At 43.7% G+C, this 23,429-nt stretch overlaps 1 non-coding gene across 1 annotated transcript; it reads right to left on the bottom strand.

Annotated features, from left to right (window-relative positions):
* Positions 1-1,180: 1,180 nt before the first annotated feature.
* LOC127567070 (U1 spliceosomal RNA) lies at positions 1,181-1,341 on the bottom strand. The gene has a single exon (XR_007955843.1). It is a non-coding gene; the product is annotated as a U1 spliceosomal RNA (small nuclear RNA).
* Between the last annotated feature and the right edge of the window lie 22,088 nt (positions 1,342-23,429).

Genomic DNA, 23,429 nt, shown 5'->3' with positions numbered 1-23,429 from the left:
TCATCAGGAGAATGATGAATGATCATCTGCAATGCTTCCAGGCGACACTTACTCACCATTGCCTGGCTTGGGTATCACCACAACCACGACGCTCCCTGGGTTATCACAGAGGTGCCCGAAACAAAAGACAAAGAGTGAATATCGGGACTGGTGCAGTAACCTTGCCGTAACTGCTCTTTATTTCAAGACATGATTTTAATACATGGCCTCGTGAACCTGGTCAATGGGTGTCAAGGCGAAAACATTCCAAATAGTGCAGTCATTCTTGGTACAAACAAAGATAATCATCGCACACCACTGCAGGAATTGTGGGTTGAAAGGCCTGACCCTGTAATGTACTGTGGTAAGTCCCGTGGTGCAGTGTCACAAGTCAACCAGGTGATTTATCAATGTTCTGCCGTTCATCGTGTAGGAAATGGAAACTTTCCCCATTAATTGCTCGACGTCTAATTTATTTTCCAAATCCTCAGAAATGAAGCAGAGCAAATCTACCCAGGGAATGATTGATAAGTGGCAAACTTGCACCTTCAGCAAAGTTCAGTCAAATATAGATCAATGGGAGAGCGCATGCTATGCATGTATGAGGTCTCGGGTCAACCTCCGGCATCTCCACGCTGGGTACCATGAATTTTGAACGGTGAAGGAAATTACGAATAGATTCCAACCGTAAATTCCACACCCAAAGTCTTACTTTGGACTCTTGCTACCGAGAACGCCGGGGAATGCGCGGATAAACAACTGCTGGCCTGTTATCGAACCATCCATATGAGAGAGTTAAAAACTCACCCCTGGTGGCTCAGAATCCTCGGCAGGTTTGAACGTAGGTCTGGGTACTGAGCGAACAATCGACTGTGCAGATAAGTAGATCAGGAGATTGAAAAGTTCTTTGAAGAGGCGGAAGCGAAAGAATTGAAGAGACAGGCGGCAGCGTCTTCTCTCATTCATAGCATCCCAGAAGTACAGGGAGTGCGGGAGAGTTACGTACCGACTTCGTGATTAAGTTCAAGTTGAATGTAATTCAAACTTAGGAGACACAAGAGGCTGCAGATGTAGTTGTAATCTACAACGACGGTAAACAGTGGGTCGGGCAACATCTGTGGAGGGAAATGGACAGTCAGCGTTTCGGATTGAGACTCTTCTGGACTGGATTGGGATCTGGAATTCTAGCTTTGACTGTATATCAGGGAGAGAGCGAACACAGTCCCCACCAGCACACTATTTACAGTCAAGTGTCCCACATTTGGGACATGGCAGGCGTCAGAACAGCCGGAGTGCAGCGGGCATGCCTCAGCCCGGAAGAACAGCCTTGCGATCATCGGCACTCCCCTGCCATGTCAGCACACTGGACCCTGCGACAGCCCGACACTCCATTTCTGTCACTGCCCGGTACAGTCATTTATGTATGAAGATTATAGCCACCGTTAATTCACCAACCATTTAATCCCGGGAGAAGGAGCTGTTAAATTTGAGGTAAGTACTTGCAGTGCGGAAACCAAAATCAGCATCTGATGTGCTCTATAGTCGGGAAGTAAGGTTCACAAAGAGACAAAGTGAGCTGCTGGCTAAACATTGAAGGAATTCCGACATTCATTCAGTCACAGTGATAGGATTGGACAGTTAATGAGACTTCGGGATCGGACAAAATCAAACCCTGGGTGTGGGTGAAGACATCGTTATTTATTTTTTAAAAGCCCTAGAAATGGAATGAGATGTCCCTCTGATCAATTCAATAATGTAAAACATATTCTCTTGTAAAATACCAGGAACGAGGTGCGAGAACGTGGATAGAGCAGAAACGACACGGAGATGATAACCAGCTGGGACAGAAAGTAAGAAACAAAGAAAGGAATCAGGAGAGAAAGAGAAAGGGGCCAGAGAGAAACAAACAAACAAAGAGAAGCGAGCAAAGGGACGATATGAATTCGGATCAAAAGGGAATCAATTAAAGACCATTTTCACTTTGAGGCAGAGTGGCGCAGCGGAAACGTGCTGGGCTCCTAACCCAGAGGTTGATAGATCGAAACCATCGTCTGCTGTTTCCTTTGTTGCCGGCAACAATTCCGCAACACACATTTTACAAAAAGCCGTCATATAATAAGTAAAAACAAAGAAACTCTCTGCATTTCCATTGACAAATTCTGTTTATTTGATTACGTTAGGAGTTTTGTGGAGGTTTCTTTGGAGTGAAAACATTGTCGTTGTTGCATACAACTGTAACCCAGTGTTAAATTATTCTCTGCTGTTTAAATCCGTGCTCCTGCATAAAATCAGAGGGGAAAAAAACAGGAAACACGCAGCAGCTGGCGGCATCTGTGGAAGGAGACACAGACTTAACGTTTCCGGTGTATGTCCCTTCATCAGAACTGAGAAATAGAGAAAACAAGTTAATTTTCAACAGCAGAGAAGGTGAGAGAGACGGATTGGTCGAACAAAGGGAAAGCCCCTGATAGAGTGATACCAAGTGAGCTTGTGAGGTGGGTAGAATTAGGTTATGATTTATTTGGTGTTCCCTGTGGTGAACAACGGGTCTCTGCAAACTGTCCAGCAGGTCAGACTGCACTAACGGAAGGAGAAAAAAATAGCCTACGTCAGAGGTGGATGACCGGCAGAGATGGGCAGTTTGTACCAAAGGATCAGACGAAGGTCTCCTCTCCCCCATTTCCTCCCGAGGCTGGTTGGAATCAACAATGCGCTGCTTAATTGATGACCTACAAATCGATTCCTGCATCAGTTGCTGAGAAGAAATCCTGATTATGAATGTTCCTTACATCAACGCACAATCTGACCCGAACAGGAGCCCCTCTTTCGGAAGTCCTTGAACACAACAAGTGACTGATTCGCTGGAGAATCTTGAGAGCCCTCAAGTCACACAGGGAGGTGGGTGTCTGAAAGGTGGCGGTTTTACAGTCAACGAACAAATATCGGGATGATCCTGTGAGACCTCCTTTACCCCGACATACCAATGACAGACTGCAGTTTCACATCGGTTCTTCCTTGGTGTAGTGGTTAGCATCCTCCCCTGTCACGGGGGAGAACGGGCTTCAATGCCCGCACGGGGAGACGGCTTTTCTATTTCCAAATTTAACCAAAATTGCAAGTCCTATTTTGAATTAAAACTCGCTTGAGGCGGACAGAGTTTGTTGCTGAAGTGATCAGTTCATTGGACATTGGGAATGTGGAACAGCCCGGTCTTCAGTGAGCCCGGGACGGGAAATCTTCAGGGAGGGAGGGACTCTGTGTTCAGCCTCTTTTCCCAAATATCCCCTCAGCGAAGCTGTATCTCAGCGCCATTCGGTTTATATAGGGTGACCGAGTCCGTGACCCGGAGTATACTAAACCGGGACTGTTGCTGACAGCTATCAACTCCGCACGGTCCCAGCACACATACCGACGCTCTCAATGTCTATGCTGGATTGTGTGGAGAAGACAGGCTCAGGAACAGCTGAAAAACATTGCAGAGAAAGATCCTAAATTGAGCTCCTTCTCCTGTCGATCACCGGCCGGGGTGGGGCTATGGAACGCATGCTAGTAATTGGCGGATAGAAAAAAGTCTACACGTTATATTTCGTTGATAACCTCAGTTGAGGCCCCGGCCATTTATAATGTATATTAGTTACTTTAATAAAGGGAATCCGCCTTATTTAACGATATCTGTTGTTAATGCACGGACAGGTGAGAACACAAGATGTTTGAAAATTAAGGTATTCCTGCTGTGGGCACTGAGATCCTGTTGCGTTCGTACGTGAAACAAAGAATATTAAGATGCAGATAACGCAAGCAAGAAAGAATGCAAATTCCTTTTATGACCTCGATTGCAAGAAGATGTTATGGAATGCAGCTGGTGCTGAAATAAAACTGATAAAGTTGGGAAAACTCAGCAGTTCAAGCAGAGCCTGTGGAGAGAGAAACAGGGTTGAAGTATTATGTTTCTGAGCTTTCCTTACCAAAAGAAATGTTGTTCTGTGCACCTGCATTCTCGCACAGTGGCTGAATCTTCTTTTCCGGGAAATGGTGCATAACTTCGAGGCGTTGCATCGGGAATTTATTCCTTTGATTCCTGCGATAAAGCTGTTGTCATGAGCAACCATTGAGCAGAATGTGTCGATACTCTGTAGCGCCGAGAAGAATTAGAACTGTTTGCGTTCAAATATAAAGGGTGCAGAATGGGCTTGGCTTGGAGACATGAGTATATTTGCTCTTGTTACTGTATCACCCAGCGGCGATGGGTGTAGAATAACGTGACTTCACTGAACTGAGGAGAAATGTATTATCTCAGAGAGTTGTACTTCTTACAATGCACTCGCCCAGCGAAATATGGATGTTGATTTCCTAAACGAATGCAAGACAAGTCCCCACTGTCACAGGTTTAAGAACGAAGTGGATGACAAGTGCTACTCATGTCAGTTAGAAACTGTGAGCATTTACACCACGAAAATATCAGACCATTTGTAATCTTTTTGAATGGCGTAGAAGTCTGGAGGACGCGAAAGGTCAACAGCTGTCCGATTTGTTTTTGTTTCATGTGTTCTTACTCGAATTGGACTGGTCCTGGCTGTTCTAAACTAGCGTACAGTTTCGGGGTTGGGCCGCTTGAATGAGCTAATCTCACCATTACAGGCACAGAGGCAAGCAATGCTACTCACGAATTGGTTGGTAAAATACAACAGAGAATCTCTTCTCTGTTCTCTGACGGGATCGTGCAGAGACGGGGCTAGACTGTGTGATTGCCCTGAAGAATAATCTCCGATCCCACAAGACGAGAACTGAAATCCGCAGTGCTGGCAAATGCGAACATCAACCATTATTCCAGATGTTACACGTAAAATGATAATCTTTATGACTCTGCATAATTAAGTTCGAATTTGTGCTTCTTCCAGTGAAGAGAAGGTTTGTCGGGAGGAAGAGGGGCGTGGAATGGTTCCCCACTGTCATGCTTAAAAGGCCTCAGCTCTTCCTATATTTTCGTTTGAATCAATAATTTATATGGACATTTAACGAATTGCTTCAAATCCTCTCTGAACTTACGCTGGGTCACAGCGTAAATGCACGTGTTGGTGCAGGTACTAAGTAGCTGCAGCATCGTTGATGCGCGCTCAGTGACAAAATTAGGATCAGAGAGAGAGACATAATATTTGACGTCTGCAATTCTCACGTATACTTTATACACAATTTGTGTCATCCACAGAAGTATAAAACTGCCGGATATACTGAAGAGTAAAACGATAGATTTCCTTCGGTTCTCAAGCTCTGGATCCTTTTCATTCTCTCCGTTTATTCGGCCCCGGAGTCCCCTGCGGACTCTACTGGTCGCTAAAATCCGTCGAGCTGTTAGAATATTGAGCAGCAAAATCAAGAAAAACGGAACAAAGGGGGTTAAAATGAGTTGAAACATATCAAATGAGATCCACGCGGCATCAGTGAAAAAGCTTTTTTTAGGGACACATCCCCAAGGAATATTATCAATGATATGTTTTGCTTCATTGATAAAGTACAATGGGATACTCTCTAGAAAACCGAACACACTCACTGTCCCTATAACCACAGCCGCCGTTCGCTCGGTGCAATATTTCGTTTTCAGCTTCTCGCAACAAATGGCAACAAATCGATCAAAGGTGAAAGCGACCGTCAGCCAGACAGAGACTACCGTAGTTGCAGAGACCAGGAAGCGAACGAGGCTGCACACCGGAGTAATGTACAGGAATGATTTAGGAAAATAAATCACTCCAATCCACTTTAAAATGGGATCTGAGATAACGACCAGGAGATCGGCCGCTGCCATTCCCACCAGGTACCGAGTGATACATTTGCAGAGACCGCACTTTCCTCGGGATAGGATCACAATCGCCACCAAGTTAACTGTAAGATAGAGATAAAAGCAAGAAAGGAAATTACTGAACGACCCGGGCCCAGCGCATGCGTTTAGTGGGATCTACATGTACCTTCCTGGTTTGTGGCAGCATCAAGGTGTTGGAGGGTTGAACTGAAATTGAAAACAGAAAATACTGGAAATAATCAGTTGGTCAGAGAATAATGGAGTGTCTGTTATCAGGTTATAGAATCGTAGGAAATCCACTAATTCCTGCCGATTTCCTCACTTCTCTTCAATTTACCATGTGCGTGCTTTATAATTTTCCTCGTACTGATCTTTGGTCATAGACCTGAAACAATAACTCTGCTTCTCCAGCAGGAACTGCGGTCCAGCCTGCTGAGTATTTGGTGCATTGTGTTTTTTCTTCAGAATTAATGAATGTGTTTTTTTTTTTGGCCTTTTGGTCACTGTGGTAACCATTCTAGTCATGTTAAATTAACTCACATAACTTGGTATCAGGTGGTTCTACTTTAACACGGCGCCGAATAGTTGATACAATCGATTATTACATACATGTTAATGAGAAGATTACAGAATTGGTTACTTCCGCGGCGTGAAGCAGCCAAGACTGGTCATGAATCCATTTCTGCTCTTGGGTTCGGCATCTGATTTCAGTACATCCCGTTCAGAGAATGATCCAGCAAGTAACCATGGACTGGGGAAAATAGATCATTCCATTAAAATGCAGCGTCTACAAGACCAATAAAGCAGAGACAGACTTTTCCATGGTTCATCCGCTGGAACTGAATGGAAGCTGCTTCGACCAGGCATCGAGGGGAAATGCATCTGCTGTACAGTTACCACCACTTTATAGAACTGAGAATTCAGACAGCGGCTTACCAGACACTCCAGTCGCTGCAATAACTGGATAGTAAATATCTTCTATCTGATAGATTACAGGATATCCCATTGAATTAACAGTCGATATTCTTGGCTGTACATAAAACGAGGGCTCCCGCAAAGATTCTGAGATATTATCTTCAAGTGGGTGCTTATTTATACAGGGAGATGAGTTTCCACTGACGCTGGTACACCTTTGATCACTGTTATTATTCAGTCACCTGAACAAACACAGTACGTCAGAAGCATGGTCAGTGCTGTAAATAATCTGTAAACTATTTTACTCATTGTGTCACTGCAATGAATTCCGGTTGTCAAGGGAGATTACAAACACTTAGTTATAATATCGTCTGTTAATCTTTTAAATACAGAATATTGTAAATTTTAATTTTCAGACATGGGGTTTCAGCTGCTTAACTGAAAAGTATCTTTGGGTCATTTTCATCTTTAGCGCGGACAACACGCTTCAAATGCGTATGACAACATTTTGGGCAATTAATGGTTTCGTCAAGTTAGACAGAGGAGTTCAGTTTGACAGATAAATGAGGATAATATCTTTCTGGAAGGGGGCAATTCACGAGGCCTACTGCCCATCTCCCTGGCCCTGCACTCATCTCTTGAGCATCTGAGTAGTAAAGACACCTCCGGTGGATTAGTGTTTTATGACCACAGCTCTGCCTCCAATACTACAATTACAAGCAAGCTCATCGGCAAGCTCCTAGACCTGGGACTCCACACCTCCCTTTGGAACGGAATCATTGGCTTCCTGACCAAATGACCACAATCAGTAAGGATAGGCAGCAACACTCAGCCACGATTATTCTCAACACTGGTGCCCCACATGGCTGTTTCGTCACCCCCCTACTCTACTCTTTATATACTCACGGGTGCGTGGCCAGATTCTCCACTAATTCCATCTACAAATTTGCCACCGTAGTGGGCCGTATCCCAAATAACGATGAGTAGGAGTACAGGAAAGAGATGGAGAGCCTAGTGACATGGCGTCATGACAAAAACATTTCCCTCAATGTCAGCAGAAAAAAAGAGCTGATCTTTGACTTCAGGGAGTGGGACGTTGTACATGCTCCTCTTTACATCAACGGCGCTGAGGTCGAGAGGGTTGATACCTTCAGGTTATTAGGAGTGAACATCACCAGTAGTCTTTCCTGTTCCTCTTCTAATCACGTAGACGTCACGGCCAGAAAAGCTCACCAGTGTCTTTACTTCCTCAGGTGGCTAAAGAATTCTGACATTTTCCCTTTGACCCTCACCATTTGTTACCGATGATCCAGATAAAACAACCTATCCGATTACATTAGGGCTTGGTATGGCAACTGCTCCGCCCGCGACCGCAAGAAATTGCGGACGGCTGTGGACGCAGCTCAGTACATCACGGAAACCAGTTCCCCTCTGTGGTTGCTGTCTACAGTTCTCGCTGCCTTGTTAAAGCAGCCAGCATAAACAGAAACCACACCCACCCCGAACATCTTCCCTTCTCCCCCCTCCCATGGGGCAGAAGATACAAAAGCCTGAAAGCACAAACCACCAGACTCAAGGGCAGATTCTATCCAGCTGTAATAAGACTATTGAGAGGGTCCGTAGTATGATAAGATGGACCCTTGACTCACAATCTACCTCGTTATGACCTCGCACCTTACTGGCTATGTGCACTGCACTTTCTTTCTAATTGTAACACCTATGAGAAACATAGAAACACAGAAAGACTACAGCACAATTTAGACCCTTCGGCTCAGAAAGCTGTGCCGAACATGACACTACCTTAGAGACCTATAGTCCTCTATTTTTCTCAGCTCCATTTACCTATCATTCAAGACCCTATCGCATCCACCTCCACCACTGTTGCCGGTAACCCATTCCACGCACTCACCACTCTCTGAGTAAAAAAAAACTTACCCCTGACATCTCCCCTATACCTACTCCCCAGCACCTTAAACATATGTCCTCTTGTGGCAACCATTTCAGCCCTGGGGAAAAGCCTCTGACTATCCACACGATCAATACCTCTCATCATCTTACTAATTTCTATGGAAGGGACATGTTCGGCACAGCTTTGTGGGCCGAAGGGCCTGAATTGTGCTGTAATTGTTCTATGTTCTATGTAACCCCACTCATGCAGCCGATTTTGAAGACTTTTGAATATTCTCCTTCTTCGCCTCAAAAATGGATTTATGCAAGCAATATTGCAATACTGCCTCCGGTCATGCATCCATAGAACTCCCTGACGTCTCACGTGGTTTCTGTACCCTGGAAGGTTGATTTTCCAGTCCTGCCCTTCGTTCTACCTCTCCCAAGAAGGCTGTATGGGATCCAGACATTTAACTCTTCCTCCTACACTCCGGAAATTTGCAAACATATAAAATTCATGCATCGACATTCCATATACCCCAGGGGTTATGCCCAACGGAAGATATAAATCTACATGAAATACAAAGCATTTTTCATGAGCAACTTCCAAAGATTAATGGTAACTTTTACTGTCGCTTCAAATCAGCCCTGTTGACACAAGGACAGGATTTCCTCAAGGCACTGCCTCCTCAGCTTGCACGAATAGAAAGTCACGACCGGTCCTGAAACGGAGCCAACGACGCAGCAACGTCCGTGCTCTGCAAACGGCCTCTGAAATTCATGCCATTGATATCAGCGGAATGAACAGTGTGCTAATGCAACCGTACAGGAGACAGGTTTAAAAGAATGGAGCCCATGGGATCCAAGGCCGATTGGCAATTTGAGTTCCAAACTGGCTTTAAACATGAGGCAGAGATTGATGGTGAAGTGTTGCTCTTTGATTCACCACTTAATACCTCCTTATGTGCCATCACCTAAAAATAACAGAGCTGGAATATAATATAACATTCTCCACTTACCCAGAAAAGTAAGTCGTCAACAACTCATGGGAAGCTTGCTACAGTCCAGAAGAAGAAGCCCGCTTAATTGGCGCACCATCAACTTTTCATTTCCCTCACCACAGGGGTATATTGTCTGCAGTGCAACCATGCGTAATTCTCATCCAGGCAGCACCTCTACCACCAAGGGCAATGACAGTGGGTGCAAGAACACATCGCCACCTGCGAGTCCCCATGCGAGTCACACACTGTCTTCACCTGGAAATATATCGCCGGCTTTCCATTGTTCTTCGGTTTAAGTCTTTCCATATACCGCCAGCAGAGAGGCAGCTAACCACTACCTTCTCATGAGTAAATTGAGGTTGGCAATAAATGTTGCTTTGGTCGCAACGCGCCGGTCCCAAACAAATCAACAAATTAAACCAACGCGATAGGCCCAGTATTAATCAATTATCCCGCCAGGGCGAAGGAGGCGCTGTTGATAATAAGAATGGCAGTGTACGAATCGGGGTTAAAAGCATTCGGAACAGGTGGCAGCTGTTCACCTGTCCTAGATCAATGTAATTCGCAGGAGTCGAAGGGAAATGCATATCTGAAGGAAAGCAGCACACATCCATATGTTCAAAGGTTGTAAGAGGTGAAAGAGTGGCATCTGCGCTGGGACTTTCTCCAATGTACGGGCTCACCAATGAATGTATAGTGGTCTACTGCATTAGCAGAAGGAACTGCTCTTGAATTGTGCTGATACAGGAGTGAAGTAACTTAAACACGTTCACAGCTCTGCCATACAATTAGATTGGTGATGAATTGGAAACGAGAGGACAATGAATGGGCAAAGGGGCCCAGGATATTTCATGGTTTTGAGACCGAGAGACCCAGTAACTAGTGGACGACAGTGTTGGATTGCTACCTGTAAAACCAACAAGGACAGGCGCGGTAGGGATTCATGGAGGTGCAATCAGGGCGCGGTACTTCCTGCACAAGTACAGTTGGAGGATATTACATTGTTATTTTACGGCCCTTTGTTTTGTGAACTGACAATGCGGTTAGATGATGATACAGGTGCCGACTTAAAAACAAGACACGTGAAAGTAAATAAGGAAACAATATCAAGGCTATTTGGCGCCGAACGCGCTGTACCTGCTGCACTGTTGAATAGTCCTGATTCAGAGCATAGGTGTAGCCTCACCTAACGAGTGCTTCCAGAATGAAGACTCCTCAAGTATGTAATTGTTCTGTTCTTATTTGGCGTATTTGAACTACGTGATGTCCAAGTATGTAATTGTTCTGTTCTTATTTTGGCGTATTTTGAACTACGTGATGTCCGTTTTTATGGTCAATTATATTATTGCCAATATTGACATTCCTCCAGCATTCTACCTTCCTCAACTTCCTGGAGCGTTACCGCTATGTACTGTTCTCGATGGTGGTCTGTATCAGGAGAGAAACCTGGAACTTTACAACAACAATCTGGCAGCTTTTTCAGTGAACTTTCCAGTTTACTTTCGGTATGCATTTCTTTTCTACCACGTGTCGCCAAATGAGAATTCTTTTTTTTTCTTAATTTTGTCTAAATATCACTTCAATATGAAGAATAACGTAAAAAATCTCCAGGAATCCCCGCTTTTGTAAGTTTTTAAAATTCATTTGTGGTACTACTTCTCAAACATGTTGTGCCCGAAGGAACAGTCTCCCTGAGTCCATTTTTATTACCACCATCAATGTTCCCCTCAACATTTTAAGCTCCAGTAATGGGCCAAGTCTCCATCACTGGGACAATCAGCAGCTCACCAGTATGCTGTGGACGCAACTGTCACTCCGGTCCGCCGTTGCCCTCCAGGTGGAGTGTAGCGACGGAGACCGGACTGACTGCATTTCCTCGCTAACACTCTAAGCCAACCAGCATATAATCAGAGGAATGGGGACCATTCGGCACGGTCCAGCGGATTTGCCAAGTGAAACCGGTCAGCTTTGGCGCTGTTGGAAGAACTCTTCTTTTTCTTTGAAGTTAACCTAACGGCGATCGTGATCCGCTCTAGGGGAAATGTGGGAATATCCAAATTCATCACTTGTTACCTAGTGGGAATGGCAAGAGCAGATCTCATGGTGGTTCTCGTTGTTGCTATTGTGGAGCAAACTAATTATATCTATATCTATACCAATTTCTTGCTCATTACCCTAATTTGCGCCCTGACCCTTGTACTGAGGGTTGTGACCTGTGACTATTCCATCTGGCAAACATGGGTTTCATTTTCCATTGCTTTATCGCAATTTGTTGTCAAAAACTGCGGAAGCGATCCTGTACCGAGAGAAAATCGACTGTAGTCACCGTGACCGTGGTTGTAGTGAGGTGTGTCCCGTTAACTTTCTGGTGGAGCCTGAAGTCATAACAGACAAGGTTCCATGGCGCTGCGTCCTTACTGCCGATTACTTGACCTCATTGGCGTGGAAAGGATACTGGTTTTTGACAGTATCTTAACACCATTTGCGCCAATCTGTTTAATTCAGGCAATCAATGGGCTAACAGTTAAATTTATCATAGCAGCAAATATAGTCCGCAGCGGACTCGGGAACAGCAGCGAGGATCATAATGATGAAGAGGTGGAGAACCGGAGAAAGTCAATAAGTTTGTTGTTCGCTTTATCAGCCAATTCCATATTATTTTGGATACCCTCTGCAGTATCGTCCATGACCTGACAATCGCAAATTTATGATTAAACAGACAGATATTTGAACACTCCAAAATATATCATGCAACAGTTCGGATATATATTGCAAATGCCCATAATGTGCACCAACACGTGTATCTATGGACTGACACAGATGAAATTCAGAAAACAGCTGAAGGATGGAGTGAAATATCTGTTTACATTAAGTGTGAAGCACTGTAGATAACGTACAACTATAACTGCAATTTGGCAGAGCATTGAAATTAAAGTTGTAAAACATTAGTGGGTTTGGCAGATATGCCATGAATTCATAGAGTCATAGCGTCAAAGGGTTATACAGAGAGAAACTGGCCCTACGGCTCAACTGGTCTGTTCCAGCCAAGATACCTGTCTACGCTCATCCAATTTGCATGCGTTTCGTCCATATCCATCTCAACCTTTACCTGTCCAAAAGCCTTAAATGTTGCAATTGTACGTGCCTCTACCACCTCCTCTGCCAGCTCATTGCATATATCCACCACCTTATGTGTGAAAGTCCTTTCCCTGTCAACCTGTTAAATCGTATTGTCGATATGTTTCAGGATATCGCTTCAGGATATCACTGTTCCCTAATCTCACCAGATGCCGTATCCTTTTCCACGACAAATACAATTTATCATGAAGGCATGCGGTTAACGAACGGGAACCTGTTATATCTACCTAAGGCTGCATCATTAGCTCAGTTAGGATCGGAAACTGGGGCAAAGAACTAAGTTCTGGTGATGTGATTGTTATATTGGTAGAGCTTTATTCTCTGGGACGTGAGTGTACACCCTTCTGTAGTTACCGGATAAGTTTAACTCAACACCGAAAATGTAGTCTCAGACGTAATGTGTCGGAATACATTGGATTCCACGGAAATAGTAAACATGATTTTGACGAACTTCCTTCTTAAAGCAACTAAAATATAAAAGGGCTTCAAAAAGTGAAGCCTGTCTAACCTGAAAATGGTGTGTTTTACAGATTTTCGCGTACATGTGGCGTGCGAGGGTGTGTATCAAAATACGCCCGTGGCGTGAACCTCAATGTCAGACATTGCAATACAGCATCGCTGATTGAAGTTTTGTGGGGTGCAATAGTCTTATCGGTCTGGGCTCTTCCACGAGTTATCCCGTAACTGAGAGAGTAACTTAGGCCCAAATACTGGTCTTAAGGCCCTGCACGACCTTTCTCCACTCTTAAAGCTTGCATAAACTTTTTTTTCACGTCCCCCTTGAAGACAGCGTTTACGGTAATTACTTATCATTGAAGTTGTTTTCAGCTCTATATGTAAGAGGTTGTGTGTACGTTTCTAAGTATGTGGTGAAAGACATTCTAAAATGGAAATCAACATCAGATTTATGATCACTGACTTATATGACGGGAAAGTCGTTGTTTTGCGGAAGCAGTGCAATGCAAGCCATAAAGTTATCATCAATTGCAAAATTACATAAATATTGCAATAAAATGAATAACGAGGTCGTACCCCTGGGTTCATGGACCGTTCAGAAATCTGATGGTTGAGGGGAAGGAGCTATTTCTGAATCGTTAAGTGTGTAACTTCAGGCTCCTGCACCTCCTTCCTGACGGTAGTCACGAGAAGAGGGCATGTCCCGGAAGATTAGGGTCCTCCGTGATAGATGCCGCCTTGTTGAGGCACCACTTCTTGAGGATGTCCTCGATGGTGGGGAGGCCTGTGCTGTGATGGAGCTAACTGATTTTACAACCGTGTATTATGTATGTATTTTACATAAAGGATATGTCATTTCACATTCACACACCAGGCATTTCGATTGAGAATTTCTTTTCACTTAATATTTACGAGTTTTCTGGAAATTTACTCATTTTTGAAGAGATGGTCCCCATTGTGCGGAGCTATCAATGCATGATAGTATTCTCTGCTGTCTAAAACTGTGCTCCTGTATTATACAATAGGGTATACCAAAAAAAATACTCTGAAAGCACTCAGCAAGTCAGACATAATATCTTGGAAGAGAAACATTTTTGCAGTTCGAAGGCCATTGATCTGAAATATGAGAGAGATCAAGTTATTTTTCAGTTGCACATAAGATGTTGCAGAAATGGAGCATCTCTGATTTCATGAGAACAAACGATTTAACGTGGCACTTAAAATAAGATAATGTTTTGTATTGTGTATTGTTGAACATGCCCACCATCCCAGACCACACTAATGCAGACAGAAAATCTAAAATTCCAGATGGATGAGAGAGGGGAATATTCGTTCTAGCAGATACAGAAGGAACGGGCGGGTAGCCTAAAGTTGGAGAATTCGATGTTGATCTGCAAGGCTGCAACATGTCCAGACGGAATTTGAGGAGTTGTTCCTCATGCGTGCATTGGGCCCGGTGGTCACAGTGCAGAGTCCACAGACAGTTAGGTCGAAGTGAGACTGGGAAGAGGAATTAAAGTTAGAGCAAGTAGCAGGTGAGGGTCTCCGCTGCAGATTGAACGCACAAAGCAGTGCCCCGTTGTGCAAACGTGTTTCCTGCCGTGCAATTACATGATTGTAGAATCACGGGATTCTGCCACAATTCACTCAGAAGGAGACCGTTCATCCGACCTCGTTTATGAGGAACTGCACAACTGAATCCCACCTACTAAAACTTGGGCTTTAGCATTGTTAACGTAGAAAGAAGGAGACTTGTCAGGAATTGAAAACAATCGAACACCAGACTGAATACAGAGAGTGCAGTGGAAGATGAGTGATTGACAGGTGACAGAACAGCGAATCCGAACCTCGTTCACAAACACATTCAAACACGGGAAAGATGAACGGAGAATGTCAGGACCGGTCAAATAGGAATATTCCCGTGGAACAGAGGGAAAGGCTGAGGCTCAGGATACAGGGGAATGGGTGCAGAGTGGATTCATCTGGATGCTGCCTTAGGTGGAGTGCTTTACTCACGAAAGCCGACGACATAAGAAGAGTTTGCTTTCTTGTGGAGGAGTAAGCTGATGGGAAGCTGATAGAGGTGTACCGAGGTATGAGTGACATTGATGGAGTACATAATCCGAACATTTTAAGCAGAGCTGAACTGTCAAAATCTTGAGGACACAGGACTGAAGTAAGGGCATTTGAGGAAGAACTTTTCTCATCCAGTAGGTTATTAGAATCTGGTCCACGGTGCCCAACTGGACGCTGGACGTAATGAATCTCACAACATGCGATACGTATCTCGATGAGCACACGAATCGCCGAGATATTGAAGTCCACTAACTAAGCGCTGATAAGTGCGATGAGTAGAGACGGGTTCGTGATACTCTGCATGGACATGGTGGGAAGAAGTGACTAATTCTGAGGCGTCCAAATGACCAACCACTGAAGCTGGAGATCTGAAATCGATCAAAACCAAAACACGGCGAAAATAGACCTTAAAATTGAAACATTTCGGATTAGACGGAAATATTGTTTTATTTTCTGTGATCTGGTTGTGTTTTTTTTTGTTTCTTTATTGAGAGAACATTGTTTAATGAAAGGAAAACCAATAGATTCCAGATCACATTCTAAGGTCTGCATCCTGTTTGGTCATCAGTCACAGTGGACTTTATTTTCATGGTGTACTGGTCAATAATCCATAACGAAGATAATAATTCTATCGCCTTATCAGCTGAATCAGTTTCCTGGACTTAAACGAATGAATTATACAGTGGAATCTGAAACAGCAGTCTTATGAGCAGCACAAAAACGTCTTCCGAATTGACGAACGAAGGGATAATTGGACTTGCATTTCATTTACAGAGCCTTCCATTTAACTCGTTTTTTCATAGTTATTTCACTCCATTCTTCAGCTCCTCCTTGAATTTCCTTTGTGTCAGTCCATAGATACACGTGTTGGTGCAGGTACTGATAAACTACAACATATAACCAAACTGTTGGAGGATATATTTCGGCGTGCTGAAGTATCTGTCTGTGTAAGAATAGTTTTCCGCTTGCCAGCTCATGGAATGTACAACATTGGGCATCCACAGTAAAATAAAGTTTACCGATAAAGCGAACAACAAAATCATCGACTTTCTCCGGCTCTCCACCTCTGGATCCTTCTGATTCTCGCTGCTGTTCCGGAGTCCCTGGCGGATTCTATTTGCTGCTATAATATGTCTGATCGTTAATGCATTAAACAGCAGAATTAAACCGATTGGTAATAACGGAGTCAGGATAGAGTCAAACAACTCCATGGCTCTCCATAAGGGCGAAGTAATGTATTCAGGTCTTGCAACACAGCGCGATGGATCGACTGCAAAGTAATATGGAACAGACTTGGCATAGATCATTGCACTAACTGTCATTACCACCACCGTCGCTATTTTCTCGGTGCAATATCGTTTCCGCTGGTTTTGACAGCAAATGACGACATAGCGATTGAAGGTGAAAGTGACTGTTAACTAAACGGAAGAGTCCGTTGTTGCGACCCGTAAGACAAGTATCACAGCACATACAGGAGTTTTGGACAAGAAATGGAGCAAAACAAATAGGACAATATTAATTTGCTCCAATATAACACCAACAACAACCACCATCAGATCTGTTGCCGCCATGGCCACCAGGTAGCGAGTGATGCATTTGGAGATACCACATTTTCCGCGGTACAGGATCACAATCGCCGTGAAATTAACTGAGTGAAATCAGAAAATAATAAGTTAGTTCCAAACGAGCCCAAGTTGATCACTTTGAAGAATAATAGTCCGGAACTGCCTGGAGTCGCCGGCTGGGTACGAGCGCGCCTGAACCGACTCAGGTGGGAAATCGCTCGCCGATGTGACTCTGCGAGGGATGCACATCAGAGAACCCTGAAATCAGCCCACAGTGAGGAACGATGGACGGAGAACTATGTTTTAACTCCGAGCAGGGCGCCCCTCTGCGCTTCTGTTAAGTTGTGTGCAGAGGGCCGGATACATTTGTATCTGGTCGCCACGGTGACGGGATTCAACGCAGTTTCCTATTGTTTTTAATGGGGTTGGCAACTTGCGGGGAACGGCACGTAGTGGAGTGGTTTGATTTAATTTCACGTTACCTGACGCAATTGTAATGCTTGAAATTAACTTATTTCAGTTTGGTGAATGCACGAATAAATGTCCTCAATAATGACTTCTTTCAAAAACCTTGAAGGTTTTGCCACTGATTAGCAGAGATTTTTGCAGGAACGGAAAAGCCTTCTGACCTCATCTGGTGTCAAACAGCTCTCAGGGATACCCGGGAATAGGGAGTCACATAATCCCTGCTGAAGTGAGTCGGCACTCTGTGACCACTCCGCCTCAGGGAACTGAGTTACATGCAGGTGTCCCGGACGTGAGGAGCCACAGGGTGGAAGAGGTTACTCGTGCGAGCGGCCATCGCGCCGGAGGTGAACAGGAGGAATTGTCTGGTCAAGCAGGATCAGTGAAACAACCAGCGGAGTAAACATGCTCAAAAAACATCTGTAATAAATTTAAAATAATGCCTCACCATTAACCTCTACATAAGCAGTAATAATTCAGCTGGAGGGTAAAAGTAGAAAACGAGTAAAAAAGCATCCACTAAACAAGAAGATTAATGTAACAGAACACAAATTACGTTCCCTACACCTTCAGGGAGAATGAGCTGAAGGTCCCGCTGAAAATGGCAAAGAGTCAGTGGTGGGGAAACGGCTGCGGACACTGTTTGGAGGACAACACCATTTTCACAGATAAATAATTGACAGACAGAGCTACTTTAAAAAAAAAGTCACTTATGTTTGGCTTGATTGCGTTATTCAGCTATCACTGAAAACCCAAGTAAACAGGTCATGTTTGTTGATGAAAAATTAAATGATAAAAATCAAGGTAGCATAGAGGAAACTCTCAAATTAGAGGCACGGCGGATTGACGATAACATCGGAACGTCATTGGACGTTGGTTTAAAAGGCTGCTGAAACCATTTTTGTTTCCTGACCGGCAAGGCGAATTTGGTTTCTTCTGCCAGACAATCGAACTTGGATCATTGCCTTAAATGACACTGACTTGCGTAGTGAAGGTACATTTGTCGTTCCCTTAGCTTGGTATGAAAACAGAGGAAGAACTTCTTTACATGGAGAACCAAAAATAGGTGGCATTAGTTTGGGGCTGAAGCTAGCGCTGACGGCTATTGACAGGAGGTGATGTTCGTGCGGAATCTTCTTTCTTTTTCAATCTTTCTATTAAATTTCAAATTAAATTTCAAATTAATAGACATAACATTACTGATTATACACATGGTGCGAAGAGATCGGGATTACAACAATAACAGTTGACATATACACTCACAGGGAGTAAAATATATAATCTGAACCTTCCAATCTCTTACTAAGTGAACATGATACAAAAGAATTTGAAAAGAAATTTAATTATAAGAAAAGAGAACCCCAAATTAAAAAAAAACAACAGCAAACCAAAAACTTCAAAAAAAAAGCTGGACTGATATTTCTTCGTTTAAAAAAAACATTTTTATGTCGTCAGCTCCGCTCCTCTGTATTGAAAGGTTATGAAATGGATTCGAAAAGGCCAGCTTATATCCTCTGGAAATAATAAATGGACTCCAAACGTCCTCAAATTTAAGCGAAGGATCAACAGTACGGGTCCTATTTTTTTCTAAGTTTAAACATGTTATAGTTTGAGAAAACCATTGAATGTGGTAGGAGGTATCGGATCCTTCCATTTAAATAGAATGGATCTCTTGGCCATTAATGTAACAAATGCAATCATACGACAAGCAGAAGCAGATGATAAATGGCCAGAATCCATCATTGGTAATCCAAAAATTGCAATAATAGGGTGAGGTTGTAAATCAATATTCAATACATTTGAAATAATATTAAAAATGTCTTTCCAGTATTTTTCCAAAAGAGGACAGGACCAAAACATATGTGTCAGGGAAGCCACCTCGGAATTACATCTGTCACATATAGGATTTATATGGTGATAAAAACGGGCTAACTTATCCTTAGACATATGGGTCCTGTGAACCACCTTAAACTGTATCAAAGAGCGTCTGGCACACATTGAAGATGTATTAACTAATTGGAGAATTTTCTTCCATGTGTGCCGAATCTTACCGACTGTACAATTGCAAGCATACTTAAATATCTGCAATATTATATGGAGTTAATAATAGAGATAACTTTGCATTGTGTCCTGAAATTGATATAATATTAATATACGTAAATTCACTGAAATCTCACAAATTCCCATGCATAATTAAATTATTAAAGTATCATAAATTACATCTTAAAACGAAATAACACGTAGTGTTCTTTGCAATGCCCACTAACGGAAATGATTCAATAATCTGGACAAGAGACGGCTGCTCCACGACGCTGCACGCGTAACACAAAGATGGAGCCATACCAATAGCAGTCAGTTCCAGCACCTTACCAGGAATACCGACCTTAGCAAGTACAGGATAGTAAATTCTGACAATGTTGTAAATTTCCGGATATCCCATTTTCTACCTTAAGTTTTGATCGTTTGTCCAAATCATTCCAACTGCTCACATGCACTGATTTAGGAGCTCTTATACACCAGGATGAACGGACGGTGAGCTAATTAGTGCATCCTTAGTTAGATTAGCCACACGTCACTTAACAAGCACTGAGAGTGAATTATTTTTATTCACTGTGTCATTGTGTAACATATTTAACTCTCGAGAGCTATTGCATGTAGTTTAATTTAATGTTATTTGGACAGATTTTAAATGAATAACACTGCGAGTTCCACTCTGTGTCACCAAGTTTGAAAGGTATAAACCAAGTATTTTTTTTCCTTTGGATCATTCCTTTATTCGAGCAACTGCCATCTCCTTCTGTTGCGATCAATTATAAAATTGATAGTGTCACATGTACTGACAGGAGGAAGGGTGTTTAATGTAGCAGGTGAAATGAGGGATAAGCCTTCCTCGGAGGGAATAGTTTTGCCGCCCGCTTAAGTTTCCCGTGGATTCCGTGCTGGGAGGTACAGCCACTGGTCGATGAGATAGTAAAAAAAAACATTTATACACCTTTGTCAATTCTGTTAACTTTCGAAAAGCTACCTTGTCATCGACCTGAATCACCAGTTTCTTTATCTGTCTTTGCAGAAGTTTACTGCATCTCCGTATGTCTCATGACATTAACAAGTCCAAACAGATCAGAGAACAGCCTGTGATGCTCCGCGTGGAAATCCAGTTGTCAAACAGCTGGGTGCAATGTGTACACAGACTAAAAGCAGTACTTTGCCGTGTAGAAATAGTCCACAGGGCCAACTCACTTCGCATCTATCAGCGTTGATATCGTCCTTACTTTTTTGAAAAATATATTTCATTTGCCTGCATTAGGTTTATAAATATTTCCTGAGGTCTGATTCTATCCTTAAATCCTATACGTCTTGTCCTGCCGAGCAAAACTTTCCACTAAAATACGACAAGTTTATTTACGACTCTCATACCGATGAGCTTCTCCCCACATACGACCAAGAACCGACGAGGAACTTTCTCTGCCTCCTTTATTTACTTGTTAAACAATTTTCATGACTTTATGGTGTCAGCGAGCTGCTTATTCAAAACACTGTCAAACACAGACACACAAAAGGCAAGCATCTTCACACTGCACACCTGGTTTACACTCTCCGTGAAGCTATTTCGTCCATTCGCTTTGTACGTATACTTCATTGTCGATCTCTCGTCACGGAGTCTCTGACATGCCACATCTCGTGATTTGCCCAAACATATCCCTCTCATTTTCAATTCATTGCTGAACCGAAATTTATTTTGTATTTATATAATATGAAAAATATATTTCACCCTGTTTTATCGGCCTCCCTTTGCATTTATGTGAGCTCCTCAGGCACCCGTTTCCCGCCTTCATTGGTTAATCAGCACTTATCCTGAAATCCGACCTGGGCATACTGGAGATCTCAGCTTTGACATCACGTTTTCACCAGGTCCGACTAGGAGCAGCAAGTGACCTCGAAAGCGTGGTACGAGAGCTGGGCTGCAGTTAAGGTTGATACGGCGCGGTTTCAAGAACCCCTCTCCAGCATTCCACAGAAGTCTAGGACATTTGAAATAAACTGGATGAATTTAAATCTAGACTGACCTATCAAAGGGAATTGGGGACTGCTGCGTGTTCTGTCTCACCGAACCGTGGCTCACACCTGCTTCCCGTGACAGTGTCATATAACCTTAAGGCTTCTTAATTCACCCAATGAACCATATGGTGTCCTCGGGCAAAGTCAGAGCTCTGTTTTCTAATCAACTCCTCAGCGTGCTCAGACGTGCCGGTGTGTAGTTTCCACCTCAGCAGACTTGTAATATCTAATGGTGAAAAGCCGCCCACATTATCTGTCATAGTAGTTCACTTAAGCTATCCTGACGGTATTATATCTCTCACTCCAGGCAGACGTGATGCCCGCACTCAGTGAGCTACACTTCCCGATCAACAACCTTGAAACGGTGGACCCTTAGGCCCAGTTCATCACAGCTGGTGACTTCAACCAGGCAAACTTCATGAGTCTGCTGCCAAAATAACACCAACACGTCTCTTGTCCAACCAGGGGCCCAAACACCCTTGACCATTGCCAGACAACCATTAAAGACGCCTACCGATACATCCGTCGCCTACACTTTAGTAAATCAGGCTGTGCTCCTTCTTCCAGCCTATAAACACTGAGACGTGAGGTTCCAGTACAGAAAGTTGTACAGCACTCGTCTGCGGAAAGAGATGAGCTTCTACGCCACTGCTTTCGTTGGTAGACTGGTCTATATCCAAGTACTCGGCAACCAACCTGAGTGAGTATGTCACCTCCGTCTCGGACTTTATCAGCAAGTGTGTAGAGGAAGATGTACCAAAGAGAACAATCCGAGTGTTCCCTAACCGTAAACCACGGATGAACCAGGATTTTCCACTCCCTGCAGACCTTGGCTTAAAGTCCAGGTCTGTAGTGTTCAAATCGGTTGACCCTGACTTCTAAAAAAATCAAGATACGACCTCCGTAAAGCTATCAGGTATGTCAAGAGACAGTACCAGTCCAAATTCGAGTCCCAAACCAGCCGTCAGTTATGGCAGGGCTCACATGCTACAACGGGATTCAAACCGAAGTCGAGCAGCTTCGCCCTCCTGATGAGCCTAACGCATTCTGTGAACTTTTAGAACAGCATGGAAATGGAGTATTACCACCCACCCTGATAGCCTCCAATGCACCTATACCCACAGTCACCGTTACAGACGTCAGGTCATCTTCCGTAACATGAATCTGCAAAAGCATTTGGTCGGATGTTCTTAGATCCTACGTCGAAAAGCTGGCGGAGGTACTTTCACACATTTTAACTACTCCCTACTTCATTCTGAGATTACCACCTGCTTTAAGTATGCCACTATCATCCCAGTGCTAAGAAAAATAAGGTAACGTGCCTCAATAATGTTCGCCCAGTGGCTCTGTCATCCACCGGCATGAAGAGCTTCGAGAGGCTCGTCATGGCACGCATCAACTTCAGCCTTCAAGGCAACTTTGACCCACTGCATTTCGCCTACCACCAAAACAGGTAGACGGCGGACGCCATCTCCCTGGCCCAACACTCTTTTGCATCTGGATAATAAAGACACCATGTCAGACTACTATTTATTGACGACAGCTCCGCCTTCAAATCCATACTTCCATGTAAATTCATCTCCAAACTCCTAGACCTGGAAGTGTTAGCCTCCCTTTGTAACTGTATCCTTGACTTCCTGATTAACAGACCACAATCAGTAAGGATAAGCAGCAATACCTCCGCTACGATTACCTTAAAAACTGCTGCCCACAAGGCTGCGTCCACAGCCGTCTACTTTACTCCCCATACACTTACAACTGTGTGGCCAGATTCTACTCTAACTTCATCTACAAGGTTGCAAATGACACCTTCGTAGTGGGCTGAAACTCTAATTACGATGAGTCGGAGTACAAGACATGGAGCCTCGTGGCATGATGTTATGACAATAAGCGTTCCCTCAAAGTTAGCAAAACAAAGGAGCTGGTCATTGACTTGAGGGAGCGGGGCGGTGCACATATCCATGTTTACATCAATGGTGCTGATGTCGACATAGCTGAGTGATTCAAGTTCCTCGGAGTAAATATCTCCATTAGTCTGTCCTGGTCCAACCCCGTAGACACCATGGCCAAGAAAGTGCCCCAGGACCTCTACTT

The sequence above is a fragment of the Pristis pectinata genome, chromosome X (genome assembly GCF_009764475.1).
Source record: "Pristis pectinata isolate sPriPec2 chromosome X, sPriPec2.1.pri, whole genome shotgun sequence".
NCBI classification, from domain to species: Eukaryota; Metazoa; Chordata; class Chondrichthyes; order Rhinopristiformes; family Pristidae; genus Pristis; species Pristis pectinata.
This window is presented reverse-complemented; position numbering and strand designations above follow the sequence as displayed.